The sequence below is a fragment of the Plectrocnemia conspersa genome, unplaced genomic scaffold (assembly GCF_051122295.1).
Source record: "Plectrocnemia conspersa isolate PC_06_02 unplaced genomic scaffold, ASM5112229v1 ptg000011l, whole genome shotgun sequence".
In the NCBI taxonomy this organism is placed as follows: domain Eukaryota; kingdom Metazoa; phylum Arthropoda; class Insecta; order Trichoptera; family Polycentropodidae; genus Plectrocnemia; species Plectrocnemia conspersa.
The window spans coordinates 27,950,994-27,965,221 of record NW_028277175.1 but is presented as its reverse complement, the minus strand read 5'-3'; the positions used below and the strand labels follow the sequence as shown (position 1 = coordinate 27,965,221).

Genomic DNA, 14,228 nt, shown 5'->3' with positions numbered 1-14,228 from the left:
GTGAATTACAAGGGAAAGACATTAAATAATGATAAAGTGTGTACCTGAAATATTCCGTATTAGTGTGGAGAAATTTATAATGGTGAGTGCACTTTAAACTTGCATTATATAAATAGTTATTGTGAAAAGTGATTTACACGTGAAAGACAATGTACAATATCTGTGTATGTGCCTGGATGATTTCGCATTACGATGGAGCGAATTACAATGGTGAGTGAATATTTTATTGCAATTGAATTATATATCAGTAAACTCATATTAGTAAAAATGTCATTTCTCATTTTTGTAGATAATCATTTGCACAAAATATCACAATACGAAAAAAAAGTGTGCTTGAAAAAAGTTTTTAAAAATTTAAAAAAGTTTGAGAACCGTTAGTTGACTCAAATTAAAATATTTTTATTTAAATTTCAAAGTTATTCGTTTTTATAATTTTAAAATCAAGATAATCATTTTAAAAATCTAATAATAAGGAAATGTAATAATTAATTTTTATTTCCGGCGATCCACATGTTGAGAACCACCTAATAATGACTTAAATTGATGCATTGATACATTTTTAACATGTTTAGAAAAATTCAACTAAATATTCGGACCGTATCAAAAAATACATAAATTTAAATAAAAAAGGTAAAATTCGCGAAGATTTGCGAAAAGGTGCCGGTATTTAGCGTAAGTCTGGTAGTGAAACTGCCAAATAAATACCAAACAAGGCATTTTTCGCTGTTAAACGCGCCGAAGAGTACTTATACTAGGAACTTGATTTAGTACACCACATCCTACAATTTAGAATAGCAACAACGAGTGGAGCTACGCCGAATTAACCCAGTCGACTCTTAAGGGCAGCAGCTTTTACATCAACTCTAGCTGAACAAACGCCCGAATCCAAGAGTTCAACTCGATACGACCTTAACGACATCAATACAAAGTCGCATTACTACATCAAAAACAAAAACCAATACATATATGTATTTACTATTGCACAAACCATATTCAAAATGCAAAATTAAGTTTTGCGGTAGATAAAATACGTTTTTAATAATAATAAAAAAAAATCTACGACTACAGCTAAATCATTGTGTACTCTGCACATTATACATTCTATACTAGTAGATAAAGGCATTTTAATTATATATTGACTTAAAAAGACTATACGCGAAAAGGTTTATATGACATGATGTAAGCATTAAAATTTATTTTTATTAAATCTTTCGTTGTAACCTGACAGGCATAGAGCCCAATGCGTTACAACGGGGAAAATCTATACCAACTGAGAAAATCAATCAGATATAATGAATACCTATAAGTATTCTTAAATTTATATTTAAGTTAAGTTCTTAAATTTATTTTTATCAAATCTTCCATTGTAGCTTGACTGGCGCAAGCCCAATGCGTTACAACGGGGTAAATCTGTACCAACTGAGTAAATCAATAAAATATTTATTTATTTTGAAAATATACTATGTGTAATATTTTTACGTAATAGTTAAATCTTGCACTTTCAATTACTTTAAAACTAGAAAGTGACAAATAAATACAGTAAATTCAGATATGCTTAGTACATAATTAACAAATAAAATGTAATGTAATTTTTTTACTTTTTTTAACAGAAAAATGTTATGCTTGATTTTGGAAAATGAGACAAAAAACTCAGTACCTTCAAATGTAAGATTTATGTTAAAAAATCTTCAGTTACTCAAAAAATCATATTCAAGAGCTTCTAAAATAAACTTACATGGATATTTTTGTTTAGCAGAAATGTGACATAGGAAAAGGTCTTCTTACAGATAGTATTATACAAAGACTTATTCATTCAAGAAATTAATGAATTATTATTAGTGATGATTCATCTATCAAAAACCTTATCGACTCTCCAGTTCGCTAAACAGATGACAAGATCACCAAGGACCAAAAACCATCAAATGGAAATAGACAAACGCTAATTATATACTGTGTGTTTGTGGCGGCCATTGTTTCGAGTCAATCAAACTGCAACACCCTCGCCGTCCCTTCTACCATAATTGCCAGTTACATTGTTCCCTCGGTTATTTGATCGATATCGTAATATTCGACGGCGCCGGGTGTGTAGCCCTTTGTGTTAACTGTTGTTCGTAGCAATGGCAGTCGAACGCCTACACTCGGTATCGAAGACTGTAAGCATGATACATTGGGTTAAAAAGACAGGTCATCAATTAATCTAGGATCGCCATAGATTGGAAAGGTGGCAAAAGGTCAAGTTTTAGAGGCATTTTCTATACACAAAAACATTTATATTCTCCATTGTGTTCCGATTCTCGGTAGAGATTCAATGAAAGCAGCAATTCGATCAAACTTCTTGGAAGAACTTATGATTTGATTGTGTCCAACCGTGACTCTGTCTATTCAAACGGTCGTTCTGGATAATACGTTTATATTGAAGTGGTAATTCATGGCAAGTGCATCAATGTATAGCAAAAGAGGTCAAGACGTTTTAGATAGTTTAAAATTTAACAACTGTTTTAAATTACCATTTTTATATATTCCTTTACGATTGCTTTTTTAAAGACTTATACGTAGCAGCAAAATTATTACAATTATTTTTGTATTGAACTTATGTTTACAAGACTCTTTAGAAATAAGCAATGGAAATAACATTTGAAGAAAAGAAAAAAAAATGACGAGAATAATACTGAGTTGCTATTCAAATATTATGTAATATGTTTTGCGTAATTTATCTGCTTATCTTTATGTTACTTATATTAACAATGAATAAAACTAAAAGACGACAAACAGGTCAATAAAGAAAAAAATATATTGTTACTGCCGAAATTCCAGAAATTATTTATATTTCAAAATTAATTTTGTGCACCTGTGTACTTTCTTAATGTATGGTACTAATATAGAACTAATAAATAAATATCTGCCGGATTTACTAAGATTGAGAAAATATCAACATCAAAACAAACAAAGAGCAATTATGAGTATCTTTACCGAACAGGTAGCAAACACAGCAGCATTAAAATGCACATTTAATATAACAGTTATCAATTTAGAACCTACCGCTACGCTTTTAACACATAATATTAGTATTGGACAAAATTAAAGAGTCTGGTTCCGCCCCCAGATCGTCAGCATTGGCCAGGGGGGGAGGGATTAAAAGACACGTTGGACTTCGGCAATCGTTAAGAGGATATTATACGTTTTTGAAGATTGTTGTGCTTAGAAGCATGGAATGTTATCAGTCAATCATCTGATGACGCCAAATGGCAGTAAGCAGCTGATTGGGATCACGTAGGAATGGTCAGTGTGCAGAGCTACCGGCTTGGCGGTTTCACTCGGTGTGCACCCGTTCGGAAAACCGGGGCTGTCCGCTTTCTACATATTATTTCCACACTGGAACGTGGGCAATAAGCATGCCCATTACGACACGATTCTCCATCATGGCACATGGACGATCACGGCTCGGACACAATGACCGCGGCTTCACAAAACAAAAAAAACATGGACCAATTACCGCGGAATCGCAGTGGGCCAAACGCGAGAAACACGAATCTACCGAAACACGCTCTGAGAGGTAATAGTCTGTACACGATCGGAGCTGATTTATGGACCAAATGTACTTCCAGAGTGCATTGGCGTTGAGCTTGAAAGTGTTAGTGTTGAGATGTGATAATATTTCGGTGCTGGAAGTTATTTAAAATTCTGGAAAGAGGCTTATATATAGATATCCTATATTGGTTAAGTGTTATCTCTACAGCTATTTAAGTTATTTATTGCTGAATACTGCAGCTTTAAATAATTATATAGCTCAACCGTGATTAAAGATATGGTAATAAAACATTTATTGATTACAATGTACTATATGATTTTGCCACAAAGTGAATATAACTAATCTAAAAAGTAATTTCTATCCTCATATTAACTACACCATATATTTTTTTCGATCTGATAATTCAAAATATTTTTTGGAATATTTTTACACTTTTGCTTTTACTAAGAAACTCATAAAAGTATATTTATTTATTTAATTTATTACCTGATTATAAAATGGTGGTTATTAAAAATATCTCTAAGAAAATTCGTTGATATGATTTTGAGAAAATAAAAGTTAGTCACTTACTCGTAATTTAGGGAACGATCCAAACACTGCGCAGTTATTTTCGAAAATAATTACTTTTTACTTTTTTTGGTTTAAAATTCCGCACCATACGGTCCGTCCGGATACTGATAATATCGATCTGCACTCGTCGCAGCTAACATGTACCAATAATAATTATTTTATATCATCTCAATAAGTTTAATCAGTAAGCCTGGAAGCTAGAGATATTGAAAGTTATTTTAAAACAAAATGTATAATTAACATATGATACAAACAGAGAAGTAATGTATATTTAAGGTTTAACCTTATCTTTAACCTTTGATCAAAAATATTTAAGGTTTGACCTTTGATCCAAACACTGCGCAGCTATTTTCAAAATAATTCCTTTTTACTTTTTTTGGTTTAATCTTCCGCACCATACGGTCCGTCCGGACACTGATAATATCGATCTGTACTAAGGTTGCAGCTAGCTCGTACCAATAATAAGTATTGTACATCATCTCAATCAGTTTTATTAATAAACCTGGAAACTATAGTTATTAAGAGTTTAATTAAAATACATGAAACCCTCATTTAAGCCTTCTGAAAAGAGTCAGAATTCAGACCCTCAGAATAACAACGTATGACACGAAGCATTGAAAAAAGCAGGCAAAATATTTTAGTCGGATTTGTAATAAATGAATAAATAATAAAATAAAAAATAAAATTGGTGGCTTCAGTAGGCTTAACTAGCATAATGTTAATTTATTTTATTAAATTGTAACCTGACAGGCGTAAGCCCAATGCGTTACAACGGGGTAAATCTGTACCAATTGAGTAAGTATTAACCACCAGACTGAAAGTATGGGAATCGTTGACATCTATATTAATAATTACAAATTATTATGTGTAATATAATTTATAATCAATAGATGTCACTGTAGCTGGGGCCGGTTTTTTAATAATTGCGCATTTTTTTAAAATAAAAATTCGAGTCCTGCTGCCGGGGCTCGAACCAGTAACCTCATAGTTATTAGTCTGAGACGTTACGAACTACGCTATATGAAAAAAATCGCTGGGATTTAAAATGATAATATTTTTTACAGTAATGTTATAATAACGTCTGTTTGATAATCTGACATAGTTTACTGTTGTTAATATAATTGATTTTATATAATGTTAACGATAAAATGTACTATATGGATTTAAAATCAGCGCTTAACTTCACATTGATATGTAGTGAAATAATTAGTTTAAATTTGAGCGATATAAATAATATAATTACATTCTAACATGAAAAAATTCGATTTTAATAAAAAAATTAGTATAGCTATAGATTATTTATCTCATTACAACAGCAAAAATGATACATTTGTAAAAAAAATACTGCGCCTTTTTTGTGACATACATATATAGTGATGTATAGCTACATATAAAAAGTAGCCAAAAAAAATGATAAAATTGACTTTATTATTTTTTTACAATAACAGATTTATGTAACTACAATAAAAATAAAAATTTTATGAAATAATACTAAAACAATTTTTTTTAAAAATCCTTTACAGATAATTTTGATTATAAAATTACAAACTATGATACTAACTTACATTTTTATCATATCTAATATAATAAATATTATAAATAATTTGCATATAATATTTATTATGTAAGATTATATAAAAATGTAGTTTAAAATTTATTGTGAATACTTTAACATAGCATTTTTTTTACCAAAATCTTAAATAAAAATATAATACAACTGTAACTAATATTGTAAAAAAAGCAATTTCATTACTGTGGCAAAATATTATAATTTATATATAAATGTACATATTAATATACTAGAATGTACGAAGCACGATGTATCAGATTCTTGGCAAATATTTCTGATTTATTAAAACGAATAAAGTTTAATCATACGATAGTTATAAATACCTCGATATATGCGGTTTCGCCTTAGCACAGTCGAGAAAAAATATTTTTTATAATACATAGTGCAATCGTATGTATTTTCGACGTTTAACTGTGCGGGATGCAGTTACACGAGCTAAGGATGGTTGAAGGACATATCCCCACTAATTAATTCCAACAATTAATGAAGAATATAATATTAAGTTTAACAACGATTTAAAATTTAGAAATCACCCAAATTGAACAATAAACAGTCGAAGAAAAATCACTATGGTAACTGTCACAAATAAATCGTTTCTTGAAAAACCTAGTGAATATAATTCAAAAAATATTTTTGAATTATATTCACTTTTTATATAGAAAATATGGTGTTGGTAAATTTCAAGATTATATATTTGTATTTAAATAATAATTGAGCATTGAGTGTTTAAAACTAAATTATGTTTAATTTTTAATATATTTGCGGTCGAAAACACAAACAGGTATTCTTAAATAAACGATCTTTTTTAGAGAGCTGGCGAGGAACCGGGGTGTTAGACCGTTGTCATGGTGAGGGAAAAGAAAAGAATGTATATTTAGCCAATTGTTTAAAAACCACCCACTTCACAAGTTGAGCGGTGGTGTGGCAACAATGAGAACTGTCAGAACGCCGCCACAGCATTATTTAGAAAATGCTAAAAAAATCAATACAATACATTAAGAAAGTACACAGCTGCACAAAATTAATTCGAAAATACAAATAATTTCTGGAATTTCGGCAGTAACAATGTGTTTTTTTATAAAGAAATGTACTAAAATATTTTTTTTCAGTTATTATCTTGTACTGTAAAAATTGGCTAAAAATTCATTACAATATAATTAAAATATTTTATTACATAATTACAAAAATATAGTTAAAAAATAAAATACATATATGACAAAAAAACAGGTATTATATGCCTAAATTGGGTTCAGGGAGAAATTAAAGTTTTCCTAACTTAACCAAAGTTTTCAAAAATATATATTTTATATAAAATCTTGTAGAAATATTTTATTGTTTTGTATGACGAACATTGCTAGAGGAGGAGTAAAAAATATTTGTTTGTCTTGTTAAACTTTGAGAGAATTATTAAGATATTAATTAATTTACATTTAATCTTAATATATGACATGCATATTTTAACCCTTTCTATAGTTTTTCTTACCGTTTCGAAATTTGCTAATATGTGAGGGAGCACCTTTTTATGCTATAAATTAGTTGAATATTATTTATATAAATTAAAGTATTATTAAAAACATACAAAAATTCATGTGTTCATGACACCTTTAGGTGCCCAATGCATACTGGCGATTTTCTTGATGACTTCTATAGGTGTCATCCGCGGTGAAAGGTTTAAGGAATATCATTCATGCACCTTAACATGCCTTCACTTGCCCTATAAAATAAATATAATAAATTTATATGTTGTCGCATTTTAGTCAATCCGTACCTCCATGACTTATTTTATCATTTTCTTGGTCAAAAACTGGATCATTCGACTTCCACCACAAAGATTTAAATAAAAAATGCCGCCAGTCGTTGATTTATCCGCCCACGTCGCCAGAAGGACACTTCAAAGCCAAGGCATCAGAATTTCTGTCTGGCCACACCACCGCACCACCGTGAATTTTTATCAACGAATACATGCATTCGAAGCGAGGTTTAAAAACATTCCATGGGCTCATACAATGTATCATTGGCTGCGTCTCCAGCCTAAGCCAGACGGACGTTTAGCATAATTTATGGAGATCGCTTCGACCCGAACTGTGTTGTGACAAAGTGCACGCGTGTTTCAATTTTTACGGTGTATTACGATGATGGGATCTCGTGACGTGGGTCAAGTTCCTCGAAATCTTCACAGGAAGTTAATACAATAGATAAGCATTTGAGGCACATCTATACTCTATATTTGAAACCACCTACTTATTTAATATCATAATCTGCATTTTAAGTTTAAATTTCGTCAAACCATAAAACCGCATTTAAAATATAAGACTGTCAACATCCACAAGAATTAGATAAGTCAAAACCACATTAATAAAATGTATTTTATTGAATTCGCTTATGTGTGAATTAAACCTTAGTTTGAATACTTTTTTGTTGCAGTCTATTAAGTCAGAATTTTACATTAGAAACATATTATCTGCTGCTACTGAAATGAAATGCAGAATTTTTAATATATTATTCTTAAGGAACAAACCGCATTATACTGAATTATTCAATCTACAGTGATATTTTTTCTGATGTTTGCTTTGATGCTAAAAAATTATTTCATATCTCAGCACTGAAATGATGTGGCTTTCATGCGAACATAATTACAGTTTTCAATAAAATCCACTAAATAATAGTCATACTGTGACAAAGTAGTGTAAGTCGATTATTTTCAAAAGAAAAAGTTATCAAATATCTGCGCAAAAAGAGATTAACACTATTTTTTATTTTTATTTAAATAGCAAACATATTGTACTTTTTACAAAATGTTTTTTTTTTTATTATTTAAATTAAATTAAGACTAACGTAACCTAACCCCAATGCGTCAGGATGGTCGAAAACAATACGTTGTATTATTTCAATAATTAAAATAATAATTTAATTATCGAAATAATACAATATATCGCTTCCGACCATCGTGACGTATTGGGGTAACCTGTTAGGTTACGTTAGTCTTAATTTAATTTAAATAATCTAAAAAACATTTTGTAAAAAGTACAATATGTTTACCATTTAAAAAATCACAAAACATTAAAATTACATTAAACGAACGGGACCAGCTCCTCATAGCTGACATTGAACAGATCAACGTGTAAGTGCCGGATGGCGACAGCCATAAGAAAGTCGACAAGTGCGGACGTCTTAGCACCAACGGTGTCAAAAGAGGACGCGATCGTGATTCTCGAAGATGTTCTGGAACCCAATACTGGAATTTCTCGAGAATTGTCGACAGTACTCTTTAGTAGTTTGAAGAAATGCTTAGCGACATACAACTTTCTGCGAGAACTCGGCGAATCATTTCATTAAGCTCCTAAAAGAAAGGCGCTGGGATATAAGAACATATAAGTAGTAGCTGAATATCTTAGTGAAAAGCCTGCAAATGTTACCATTAATTATCACTATGTTTTATGAATAGGCTTAAATTTTTTAAGCAATGGTTGCGGTCCTGATATTTATATAAAACGACTTGCGGTTACCGATAAGACATGACATTGCCACAATATGTCTGACGCAATAACAGTCGAAATAGTGAAATAATATGGGTTCACCACCTTCCAAAAACCAAAGACGGTGGCGCACGTTGGCCAAATGTTGACTTCTTTTTATTTGGTACGTACAGGTAATTTTAAATTTGTGGTAAATGTTTAAGGGATCATTTTAATGCAATACATATTACGAATCTAGGTTTAAGAAATAGTAGGGGCTATAAGCATATTCTATGATCGCGCTAAAAATATTTTTAGCAATTAATGAGATCATGATTTTTGTATAAAAAAAAAACAATATTAGTGCACCGCCATCCAAGAAACCCAAAACTTCTGGCAAAGTTTCTAAGCCCCAAAAAGCACGTTTATATAGCAAGTAAAATGTGGCTGCCATAACGTAGTATTTTGCAGATGAGGACGATCTCTTTTTTTTAATAAGAGATCTTGTGTATTTTTAGTTGCCTCCTAAAAATATGCCACTATGTGATATACAGTTACAAAATCAGTCGTATTTGTTTTTTCCATCTTTTCAATAACTGTATTATTATGTATAAACGCGGATTACGTTAGCAACAATCTTGAAGCAGTAGACCGTGTCTACATCTCAGGGGACTAAGCGCTATCTTAATACCGTCTGGGAGTATTGCGACGATTACACCGCTAGCAATTAGCGTTCTTCTCCGCTTCCCACGGAGTGGTGGAAGCAGGAATTTACGTAGGCACGACAGAGGACTGTGAAACAATAAGAAAAGAAACACATGTCCATCGGCCCATGCTGAGCTCCAATCTGTGAGAGAATACACATCGTATCCTGTCAATGACGCACGCGTGCTGTTTGAATGCAATGTGCACCCAACGACTGATTTGTTTAATGCTTAATGGGTGTGAAGATGGAGACTTCGAAAAAACAGATGCTAAAAGGAGAGAGACATCGACCCTTGAGTGTCACCAACTTTCGAGGACTTTGGAAGGTCATGTTTGTAGTAACTGAATTATATTATAAACACTGTATCTAGGATTATTTTATACAAATCTACAATATATACAACATTTCAAAGATATTCACAGGAACTAGTTCTAATCTGTGCAAGTTAATAATAAATATACGAAACAATGGGTTAGTTTTGTTTACAAGTAAAACATAAGATAATCTAATTCAAATCTTTAATGAAAGATTATAGCAATAATTAAAACATATCAGCAATTTATTCATTGCCATCTTATTAATGAACTTGAAGTGTTTTAAGAAATCAGAAATAGGTGTTAGATAAAAATCATGATAAGATAAAAAACATAAAGATCATGTTACGATGATTTCTGAAATTCGTGGTTTATTAAAATTAAAATATTTTAACTATGATTATATTTCATTTTCTGCTTTATAATTTTTTTCAAGTAAATCATGTTCATGTTTTATTTCCCAAAACAATGTGAAAGACAATTTATTTGGGCACAATATAGGCAGCACTCTGGCAAGAAATATATTTTTTGGTTGTCCACAAAGGAAGTACAACGACCGGCGGCGCCTCGTCTGCCGATCTCATTCATAACATTCAATAAACATTACAAATAACCTTAATAAATACTACTGGAGCGATCCAATCGATGTCTCATTACCTCCAATTACCATCTGTTCGCCAAAATCATAGCTTTTGATTAGTAAAATTTGATTTTTTTGTATTAATAATGGTAAAATCAGTGAACGGCAAACTATGGATCGCATAGAAATATAAGAAAAAAATATAAAAAATCTTTTATACAATTTCAGGGCCAGATATTAGTGGCAAAACTTCCATTAAGATAAGTTAGGGATTAATGAATATGCGTAGAAAGGCCGATAGATAGTGACGAGAAAAGGGTATTATAAAAATGATTTGTATTTATTACTTAGAAACATAAAGGAGATGGAGAAAAGGAATCCGATTTTAAAAATTATTTTAGTAATAATTTTTAGCTAAAAAACTAAATAAATACATTGCAATAAATACACAGTTAAACGTGTTTTTTTGTGTGAAATCTAAATTTGTGAACACAGTATTCAATGCTGTAAGTATACTTAAATGGAATAATTTATTCAAGATTAAAATATAAAATATTAACAAAGAGTTTAAATTCATCACGATTACTATATATAAAAAATAGTGCAAACTTTTTAGAAACATGAAATGATTGATACTATGTATAAATAGTTTATAGCAGAGAAACACAATTCACAATTATGTTTAGTTAGGTTTATTTTTGTTTGTGTCCCCACTGTGACGCATTGGGGTAACGCTTGTTACTACAGCGTTCATTACATCGTTAAGTTAGGATTGTTTTTGCTAAGCACTTAATTTGACTAGTTTAAAAAATGAAACTAATTTATTTTTACATACACTGTGACGCATTGGGCTTACGTTATTGTAAAAAAACAGATTAACTACAATATTATATTTAAGAGTTTATATTGATAAAAATAATTAAAACATTCAGCGATTGAAGTTACTCTGTGACGCATTGTGTTAACGCTTATTATGTTTCAACAGCTGATTTACATTTATGTTAAATTTAAGTAGCTACTGTGATTCACAACAGCACACTGTTATAGTTAGGTTTTAAATCTTCAGGTTCATATCCATCAGATAATAAACAAAAAATAGTCAAAAAGCTGTATGGAAACATCTTGTGTTTTAAGCTATGTATAAATAGTTATTAATATAATAATGGCAATCTCATATGAAGCCGTGCGGGAAACTTCCGCTCAGTCATCTTTATACTACTGGCTTTCGTACTGCGTAGACTGGTGAGCCTACGTAACGTAAGTGTTTTATTGTACGCTTAGCAATAATGTTATATTATTGTTAATGCGCTTATGTTACAACATTAGAGTCACTTTAGTGTTTAAGTATTTTCCTCAAAGAGAAGTCAGCGTATATTTCCTTTTTCTGCGACTTTTATAGAGGCTCTAAAGACAGTTGTTATATTTTACTTCTATGTAATAATATGCGTCAGGACAGTACGGAAGCCAGTAGTATAAGGACGACCGGGTGGGAGATTGCCGCTCGGCTTGGGGCATAACATTTACAACAAGCATCGCTCAAATTAATCAGAACAGTTAGGTTAGATTTTGTTGAACACAATTTTAGTCAATAATAAAATAATAGCAAATTATTTTTACACATCTAAACTTAATTCAAGAATTTTTCATCTCAACTGCTACTATTTTGTGCAACTTTTAGACTAAATTGAATCTAGCTTAGTATTATTATGTTTAATGCAATCTTATGTAGCTGTTTTTAGAACACTTTTTTCCGATTAAAAAAAATAGAATGTCTATAAAATATTTTCAATTATCAATCAATCTTGTTAATGTGCCTCGCATAAAATATATACGTAGAAAAAAGTTTAATTACAAATTTATAGCTATGCCACTGATCTAATAAATATTTAAATGATCAGTATTTTTATATAATACAAAAATATATTTTTTTATAAATATTACAAGACATATAAGGTGTTATCTTATATAATAAAAATACTATCAATCCATTACTTATACAGTAAGTTTTTAATCAATACTGATATTCTAAATAAAAATACAAGCTCTCATCTGATCATATTCATATAATAATTAAATAAAAATGCATATAAAATTTTATGACGGCAAACCGCAGAACAAAAAATGAAAACAGGGTTGAATAGCACTGACGCATCTAAAGAAGTTCAAGGTTAATCAATCAGATTTAAAAATAGTCTGAGTGAAGACATAGTTTCGTGGTTAAACTATAAAAATTGATGTATCAATATAAAAAAATAATAACGTTTCGGCAGCGATGTGAGATTCACCTTCACATTTTCGCGAGATCCAACAATTCAATACTTTGTACCACAAAAAGTACAAATCAGACGAAATACAACACCGCCGGTTATCTTACAACCACTAAACCACAAATTTTACACTCACTCCCCAAAGATACGTGGGCGACGCGTTCAGGTTCAGGGATAAATCACAACCTCGCAGATTCAATTTTCTGATTCTGCCCACACGCCGTTTCTGCTTGTTCCTTTAGACATCTCGGAAGAATAAGAAGAATGCACTTAATTGCCGCACAGGTACGGCACATCACATCGATCGGTTTCCCAGATTTGTCACGTTTCACTTCACTTCCATGACGCGACCAATCCGAAAAGTTGGAGCAGCGGTGCAGCACCGTGAAAGTCCGTGAAGCAAGAAGGCTTTGACACGGTTTGATGGTTGAAAAATATAAAAAAGACTCAAATAAAATAAAGACAAGACTGCGGAGGTCGTCATTAAGAAGGCGACGCGAATCGATTCCGAGAGGAAAACTTCCAATTTCGAAGCACAATGGAGAAATCACTTGAAGCGTCTAGACTCAATGACTCATACCCTTATTAGGTGGAGTGTACAGTATAAAAGATTAAATAGAGGTTAATAAAATTGCGTTAAACTCTTATCGAATGAGATTTATTTCGCAGCATCCGATGGATCTTCTCATCTGCGACGGAACACATAATATTGTAATATAAAATATAGTTGGTTCTTTTTTTAAAAAGCGATACGCTCTAATAAACGTGATAATGCATATACACAACACATGTTTGAATTTCTTTTTAATTTACAGCCTCGCGACGTATCAGATTAATTAATTAATTAATTTAAGAGTTTCTGCGTCGCTTTAACTAAAATGATAATGGTATCGAGTTGACTAATTAATTAACTGGCAAAAAATGGCATGCAAATTGGATAAAGTTGGTTGATTGAAAATATTTCTTTATTGAGTCGTTATTTATGGACAGTAAAATTTAACTCTAGCGTATCGCACCGTTGTACAATAACGGTATTTAACAATATTTTAAACATATTCGATAATAAATAGAAGATCGACGAATACTTAGTAACATTAATAAGCAAATTTTCATTAAAAAAAATGATTTTTCAAAAATTGTCTCAATGATAAAATGACCTCTTTTAAATTAAAACATTTTTTTTTTAAAATAGTCGTATATCCTGGGGTGTGTTTTTAAAATTGTTTTATAGACATTT

At 30.9% G+C, this 14,228-nt stretch overlaps 1 protein-coding gene and 1 long non-coding RNA gene across 6 annotated transcripts in view; both read right to left on the bottom strand.

Moving 5' to 3' along the window:
• Positions 1-14,228, bottom strand: part of LOC148230155 (uncharacterized) — a 229,535-nt gene that overhangs the window by 107,734 nt on the left and 107,573 nt on the right. The gene's annotated exons all lie outside the window — the stretch shown is intronic.
• On the bottom strand, positions 1,193-4,687 carry LOC148230156 (uncharacterized). Its single transcript, XR_015811282.1, has 2 exons — positions 2,913-4,687; positions 1,193-2,714 (listed from the first exon to the last, which is right to left on the bottom strand). It is a non-coding gene; the product is annotated as an uncharacterized LOC148230156 (long non-coding RNA).